Below are 9490 nucleotides of genomic sequence, written 5' to 3'. Positions count from 1 at the left end.
ACGGAAAAAGTATATAATTGAAAATTTTATAGAAACCATTAGTAACTTCATTAATTAAATGACAAGTTATTTATTATGCATTTTAACTCAACCTCTGTTAAATAGCAATTTCAATATTTTGTTTTAACCGTTAATGAAAATTTATGATTCAGTTCTTCAAATTCAGACTTAACTTATCATTTCAATTACTCACTTATAGATAAATTATTAAATATTTATCATTCACAATATATTAATAATAAGCTCCAATAAGTCATCAGCCACTTGATCAATTTCTTTTTTTTTTTCACAATTAATTAACAAAATTTAAGCATGCTTATGGCCTTTGGTTTTAATGAAACCGACTTACTAATTAATAGAGGCTCGTGACGGCCTGTAAAGTCACTCTACTTGGCCACGCTCCTATCGGCTAACTTACATAAATAATATCGAAACTGCTATCACGTACTTTCTAATTAAACACCATACACGTGTATATATTTACTGATGTCGTCCCCACGTTAACGGCCGCCAACACACGTGCTCCACAAGTTAGCCGCCACATGCCCGCTTCGTTAACATGATCGAAGCAATACGCTTCCGCCTCTACCGTTGCCGTGTTAGGTATCTAAATCTATGAATGGGGTCGTTAATAATGGGAGGTAGAGCTAAAAGTGGGAATTTGATGTGTGAAATACAATTTTTTGAAATTTGAGGAGTGGAATAGATAATTTTTTTTGAATTTTAACATTCACATCCTTCTAAGAAAGATAATCCACTATCTATTTTGACACAATTAAGAAAATAACAATTATTATAGTTACTGTCAAAAAAAAAAACAATTATTATAGTTAAATGGTAATTGTATGCATATAACTTTTCTATTATGTCATCTTAAATAACACATGAGTAATTATTATATTGAAATAATATGTAAAAATTAATGAAGGTTATTTAAAATAAGATAAAATTTAATAAAAGTATAATAAACAATTTAAGGATTAACTATAATATAAAAAAGAAAGTAGACAATATTTTAAGACAAATCAAAAAGAAAAGATAAACTATCTTTTTGGGAAGGAAAGGATAATAATTTTTTAAAATTTAATTTTGGAATAGTTTTGTTCCGGTAATATTTTAAATAAATTAAGAGAGATAACATAGAGCCATTTTTGTTTTTTTATTTTTATTGGGAGGTCTAATGAACAAAATAATACTGTGAACTACACGATAAAGTATAACTCTCTTATTTACTCGTTAAATTAATGAAAACTATTATGGTCGAGAGATTTCAAATTAAAATCTCTCGCTTTTTATATGAATGAAATCACCAATAAGACCATACATGTTTGGCTTTAGTGCCACTTTCATAAATTTCAATGCCTTCTATGTTCTTTTGTTTAGGAGGTATAAATGAACCGAGCCGAGCTCGAATGTTAGGCTCAAAGCACAACGTACTAGAATTTAGCTCGGCTTTATGCTTGAATCAGTTTAAAATAAAGATTATATATATATATATATATAAGCTCAATAAAACCCAACGAACTTTTGAGTTGAATATCATTAGACTTAAATTTGATGCGAGCTGAATTTTTCAAATTTTTTTGAAATCGAGCTCCAACGGCTCACTAGTCGGCTGATTTACATACTGTTCCTGTCATATGCTTCGCTAAAATATCCTCTTAACCCGTTAAAAGCCATGGAAGCTTTGTGACCATTTATCGTCGTTGGCCTACTCATCTTTAAAGGAAATAAAGCTTTTTAAGATTTTTCGACAGAATACATAAGCAAGAGCAAAATTTCTCAATCATAAAATTAAAATTTTTTTCATTATTTTTTAATCCTTTTTTTTTAAATAATCTTATTACATTTTAGTCCTAAAATTTTAAATCAAGTGCATTTCCATTAATAAAATTCTAAAATGTAATTATTCTTAATTTAGTTATTGAAGATTATAAAATTCTTCAATTTTTAAAATTTTAATTATTAGTTTTGGAAATTTTAAGTAGATTTTTAAATAAAAAGACAATATACTACCAAATAAAAAGAAAAAGTGAAAAAGGTTGGTGAGGTGTCAATGGCAGGGTGTTTGGACCATATATAAAATAGAAACTATGAAAGGAACATGAACCCAGAAATAGACCATTCAAAGTGCACTAAGTAGATGGATGGGTTACTATATATCACTTTTTTAGGAAAATTAGGAATAGCATGTGATGGATGGTCCCAAACCTACAGTCAAGGATGGACTACCACCACACCCTATTTCATTTTTGTCAAAAATCACTTAAATTAAGAAATTTCATTTTTACATTTTAATTGTTTCGATTAGATTTAATTTTTATATTAAAAAATGAAATCAATTTGAAAGATTGATTATTTTTTATTTTAGTAAAAAATAATCTTTAGTTGAATTACAAAAATGAAAAAAAAATATCAAATTCGAACTAAATTAATAAATTTAATTTGGTTTCTTAACAAAGTTTTTTCATCAAAAATTTTATTTATAGTGCGGTTTAATTGGAGTCTTCATTTATTTATAGTAATAAGCCATAACTAATTATTACCAATATTAATTTTCTCCGATGTCACCACCATTACTACTTGTAGACTGTCGGTGGTGGAATGAAGTGGAGTGCTTTCAGTTACGGTGTTTCACGTGCCAAAAAGTGCTAAAATCCTACTTACTCCTACGTACAGACAAAAAAAAAAAAAAAAAAAAAAAGATTATTCGAGTAGTAATAAAAAAAAAATACCCTTTTCCTTAACCACAAATTTCGAATTCCAGTCTTAATATGTAACATCTTTCAAATTTAATAAAATCTATTTTATTCCCTTTATGGGTATATTGAGTATAGATCTGAATTAGTCAAATTAAAGAATTATTGACAAAAAAAACATTAAAATTATCTGTCAGTTCCAAACGAATCGAAATAAAATATGAAATCATACTGAATGATTTCTAAAAACAAATCATTCAAAAAACAAAAAATACAGGATTTGAGGATATAGGTGTTCCATTAAGTGCACCAACCTATAGCTAATCCATGGCCATTGATTTATTGGCAACATTACCTTTTATATTAAGTACCATAATTCACCATTATTGGCTAAATAACTATATCTACTCAATTAAACTTGATTTGATATTGTTATTATTAACAAGAAAAAAGAATTAATCAGAAAGGTATACTTTGGAAATATTTTTCAGTAAAATCAAATTTTGGTTTATAAAAATATGAAACTTTCTTATTTACCGATTAGACTAATTTTATTAAGTTGAATGGTGCGCACATAGCGTATAAAAATGACTTGTAAGATCGTATTCTCCGATAGAGAAAAAAAATGGAGAAAAGCTAAAGTCATATGCAAATTAACCTCTATATAGAGAGAGTATATTCAATGATTAAAATAAGACAATTAAAACACAACAAATATTCCTAAAAATTTCTCAGTTACCAAAATAAATTAAGACCTTAGCATAAAGACATTTTTAATGTATACAAAACAAGATCTTGTTAAGACCTCAAGCTAAATCTGGTGGGGTCCTTTTGTAAGATGCCCTACCACATGAGAGATCAGACAAACACACCATTTCAAATAATCAATCTTGATTTCAGATATTTGTGGACCTTAATGTCCAACTATCATTATCAAATAATCAATCCATAAACTATGTTTTGGATTTTTTTTTTTTATATCACAATTTGTATTTTATATTATATTTAAACTTTATTAACTTCACAAATTTTTTTTTTCAAATTGATGACTTTTTTATCTTTTTGTTTGTAGTTATTTAAAATAATAATTTTATATTAAATATTATTTTAAAATAATTTAATTAATATTTTTATTTATATAATACATTAAAATAGAAAATACAATATTTACCATAAAAATTTTAAAAATTTATACTTTATACATCATAATATATAAAAATAATTATACTCAAATAGTCATTTTATATTTCAACAGTAATCGTTACTAAAATTTACCAACACCAACATTCATCAACTAACCGCTATCGGTCTCTAATTATCGACAACAACTGTTATCAGCTATCAGCTATTATAAATAGTTAAACTAAAGGGGTCCTAAGAATATTTCAATATTTTGTACAACCCCAATTTAGTCAACAAATTAAATTTAAATTTTAACTCATTAAAGTTTTTTTTTTTATTTTGTACATGTGTTTTATATTTTTGAAATCAAACCCTAATTACTTAAATTTAAAAAAAATCTAATTACTAATTTTTTAATGAGATATAATGAGTTTTATTTAGCTCTTAAATCAAGCAACAAAACATCAATGATCAAAGCTAGAGTGACCGACCACCTGTTTGTATTTTTGATATTTTAAAGCTTGAAGGTTAATAATATCCTACATTATTTTCGTCAAAAAAAAAAAAAAAAAAGCTAGAGAAATGAATTTCCACTCTCTAAATTCTAACACAAAACATGTAGCCTTAGTTAATGAATGAGCTACAACATTCGTAACGCTTAATATATCTAAAAGAAATACTCCCTTCTTCCCATTTTGTTTACATAGTTTAATAAAATACGTATATTAAGAATTTAATCAACAAAAATTATTTTATCCTTTTTTACGTTTAACTCGTTAAGATATTAATAAAAGTTCTTCATTTAATGAAGGATCATAAATTTTATTATGAAAAAAATAATTGTTTACACACATAAAAAATAAATAACAAGCAAACAAAATGAGACGGAGAGAGTATTAAATATCTCTGCAGCAAAACATACACAAAGAATCTAATTACCAATCATATAAGAAAGTTTTTTCTCAAAAAATTATATAAGAAAGTTGGTATATATATTAATACTTTACCTTCGAATTTTCACTTTTCATTTATAATTCATTTATAAATTTGAATTTTTGAGTGAAGTAAGATTTATTAGGAAATATCATTTATCAGTTTAATTATTAATTAAATTTTTAAAATTAAAAAAACAAAGACAATTATGTATATTAACATAATTATACTCTAAAATTGAGTTCTAAATCACTAACTAAATTTTTAGATTGATCAATTTGTTAACAATATAAGTAACAAAATATAAAAATCTTAAATTGCAATTACCAATAATAGATAACCTCTAATCAAATTTGAAGACCAAGCAATAGGCCCTCCCTAACACATAGAAACAAGATACATGCACAACCAATTGATTAAAAACCTAAAAAATTTCCTTTTGCTTCAAAAAGAGGCTTAAATAATTAGTGGATCCTTTTTGTGTACTAACAAACTTGTGCCTCAATATTGATTTATGGGTCAATGTTTTAAATATTGATTCTGACATGTAAGCAATTGAAAGACAAAACAACAAGCTAAGAAAAATCCCTAAAAAGATGCCTTACTCCCATACGAAAATTATTTGTTTAGACCGGATTTATGACCTCATTTATGAATTAAATAAATAAAATTAAAAACTCTTTAAAAGGTGTTACGATTTTATCTTTTTTAAATGTATGGTCAGAAATACTCTTATTTCAATAAAAATCTTTAATTTTATTACTTCAGTCTATAAGTGGGCAGGTGTGGACTCAACGTGGGTAAATTTTTTTCCCTCTCACGATTCCCAACAAACCTTCACTATATATTTTGTTCATGTAAATGATTGATTATTACAAGTTTAAGACACTTTGGTCATACTCTAATAAGAGATGCAAGAAAATTACGTCAAAGCTTGAACATTTAATTATGACTTGTTTGTCGAGTAGAGAATAGAGATAACGATATTTGCTTGATTAGTGTTATTTGCTCCTAACAATGACCGTTAATTTGGGGTTTGGAAGTGCAAAAAGACATGTTAACTGAAAGGAAGATAAAAAACAAATGTTGCGAAACAAACAATAACTGATAGAAAAGGAAACGTACTTGTCAAGTTGGTGGCTTTACGTTCAATGACAAAGGGCACAAAATCTTAGATAGGATTTTGGTAATTGGGATTTTTTAACGTTAACATATATTACGTAATCGTATTGATAACATTTTTCTCAAAAAAAAAAAGATATTGACAACTCCAATGGGCTTGGCTCTACTCATAAATTAAATTTGAAATACTCCCTCAATAAATATAAATTATTTAAGATTTTTTATAAGTAAGAAAATAATTAATTTTTCTGGACAATAAAAAAATTAAAAATAATTCGACTAAATTACTATTTTAATATTAAAATAATTTGTGAAGATAATTATTATGTTTAATATAAATAAGAATAAAAGTGACAAAAGATTATTTATTATTTTTTAAAATATTCGAAGAAGTCTGATATTTTAGAACAAAACAATCATTTTAAAAACGAATTTTATTTTGCCATTTTGGATCAAATCAGAAGAATTTTAGAATCAATTAATTCAATTAGACTTGATAATAATAGTAAAAATGAATTTACCTCAAAATAAACCAACCTAAACTTAGGGAAAGCGATTTGATTTTAACTGATAGGTCTGTGTTTTTAATTATTTTAGATTTAAAATAAAATTCAATTAGATATGTATGTAGAAGCGAATGATTTTTCAATTATTTGAATTTTTAATTATTTAACTTAAAAATATTAAGTTAAAATTAAATATTTAAAAAATAAATCAATCAATTCAATTTGATTTTTCAATTATTTCCGAGAAATAACTATTGATTTAGTAATAAAATAACTGAAATAGGAATCCAAACTTGAAAATAAAGTTTAAAGTAATTTTCTGTTCAAAAGCACTTTGGATTGGAATAGCAAAGTACCTATAGATTACGTTTCCAACCATGTTAGAACTACAGCAGTCAACTTAGAAAGTAACAAAAAGAAGAAATGAACTAATGCAAGACTAAACATGTTTATTCTTTATATATAATTAATAATTATTGCTTCCATTTTTTAAAAATCTAGAAGGTGTATCAAATTAAGACTCGATTAAATTTTAAAAGATTTTAAAATTTTAATGATATTCAATTTAGATTTTTTAGACTGTATTAAAATCTTGTGGTATTAAATTTAAACTCTTATAAAATCCATAAAAATCTGATAGTATTCAATTATGATAAATTTGATGATATTCAAAAAATTATTGGTTTAGAAAGATTTTATAAAATTATTCATTCCGTTGGATTTTAGAGTGCCAGTTATGAATAAAAAACTCATTCACAAATTCATCCTCCAACCCAGAGATTTCAAATATCTTTTAAAATCTAACAGAGTCTTAATCCAATACACCCTTAATAAGGATGAAAGCGAAGCAGGTACACGCGAATTTTAAACATATTCTTTTAAAATTTTACTGCTCGTATCTGTTCTAAACTCATTTAAATACTCACTTAAGTACCCGTATTTGAACCCGTTTAAATTTTACTACTGTATCTGTCCAAAACTCGTTTAAAGTACCTCTTAAATGAGTAGGGTACTCGCGAATCTTAATTATTCAAATTCAAACTAATTTAAAATACATTTTTTTACTAATAATTGATAGGGGGACATGTGGGTACCCACTACTAAACCTGTTTAATATAGCGGTTAACGGGTAACAAGTATCTAAATATCTATATACGTACCCTATCTGTATCCGTTATGGGATTAATTTCACTATCCATATCTGTTCCAAACACATTTATAACTACCTATATCCTCTTTAAACGGATTGAAGCAGAGTGGTACCCTAAAATACCTATACTACTTTCATCCCTACCCCTCAAGATGTAAAACAATGTATTAATTATTGAATTAGTTTTGAATTAATTCATGTACTGAGAATTCGATGCTGCTGCAAATTTTTAGAATTATTTTGATTATTTTTTAAAATTTTTATAAGTTAATTTCAATTAAAAAATGATTTAATCAAATAAAAAAAATTAAAATAGCTTTGAAATAGTCAAATAACCGAAGAAACAATCTGTAATTGTTGTGGCCGAACCACTAGGTTCCATGAGCCGCAAGCGACGGTCGTGTATCAATTTTAAATTAATATAAAATTGCCTCCTTGCGCAAGCTTTGACAGTTGACGCAAGTCCTGGCTACCAGTGGTTGCTTTTTTTTGGTTTTGCACTAATATATATATATATATATATATAAACCTGTAACTTTGCGATGAGACGGTCATCTTCAATCAAGGGATGAGAAGCCTGTGGTTTTTTGACCTCATTGTGACTGTTCTTGGAGTACAAGATGGCCGCTGGCGATCTGGCCATTACATGTCTTTCACTGTCGATGGCGGTAAGGTTTTAATGGAGAAAAAAAAAACGATTTTGGAGAAGATGACGCATTTACTTTTTTGTCCCTCATTATCTTTATTTTTCAATTGGGCTCTAAAACCTTTTGATTTGTTTAATTAGGTCCTGAAATTAATTTTGATTAGATATATAAAAATCAATATAATTTCATTAAAATCAATCAAAACCTATAAAAAAAAGTCTCACCAATCCATAAAACTCTATTTATAATTCTAGTGGAATATAGGAAAATCCTTTAATTCCATCAAACTCAACAATTCTTTTACAATCTTACACGATCTTAATCCAATACACCCTTTTAGTGTTTTGATATATTAAATTAAAAGAATATAGTCAATTTATTTAATAATTTATTATAATTTGTACAAATTTAATGATTTTTTTGAGAGATGTGAAATTCCAAATATGATAAATATTTAAGGACGGAGGTAGCATGCGATTAAGCAAATTAATACCAATTCACTATACTAATAGACCTAATTATATTGAGGGAAATTAATACTTATTAATTCAATAAAAAAAATCCAATCGGATAAAGAATTAATAAAAAAATAAAAGGTATTACAGTAATATATATATAAATACTAATTTAATTTTTTTTATGGACTCTACTGCCTAGGAGCCACGATTACTTTGTGGGCTACCTTAGGCAAAGCTCTATTATTGTAGGCTGAGGATTGCAACGTCATGATCTGCAGGAAGGGGTAAGTGTCTCCCACTAATGCTCGAGGGGTCGATACGCTCTATGGAGTGTCTTAAATCAGAACGTCAACACCTGACCGATGGCCACCGGTCAATGACTAACACATCTATTTGTTTTTTTCAAGGAAAAAAAAAAAATTGAATGAAGAAGGGTGCCATATATATCAGACCTTTTTCGCGTCAAAAGAAAATGAAATGTTAACCGCCAATTGAAGCACAACCACACGTCTATCAATTAATTGCCATTTAGAGAGCTAAATTAATTTACCCCCAAATTTCGAACGGTCAATTAATCGTACTTCCTATTTTTAACTTCTTTTTTTTTTTTTTTTTTTTTAAAAATTTGAAATTAATTACTCTTTTCGTTCAATTAAATTTATTACTCTCTTAACATTTTTTTTTCCCACTTTATTTGTCACTATTTTAATACTCGTAGATACTAAAAATAATTTGGATATAAAAGTAAGTCTCTCTCTTACTCTACAAAAACTATACAAAGCCAACTGTAAAAAAGTTCACAAACACAAAGGTGAATGCTTGAACAAAGCACGTTATACTTGAGCTTTGCAGC

The sequence above is a fragment of the Jatropha curcas genome, chromosome 9 (genome assembly GCF_041381405.1).
Source record: "Jatropha curcas cultivar XTBG-Jc1 chromosome 9, XTBG_Jcur_1.0, whole genome shotgun sequence".
NCBI lineage: Eukaryota > Viridiplantae > Streptophyta > Magnoliopsida > Malpighiales > Euphorbiaceae > Jatropha > Jatropha curcas.
The sequence above is the reverse complement of the archived record's forward strand: the minus strand, read 5'-3'. Positions refer to the sequence as shown.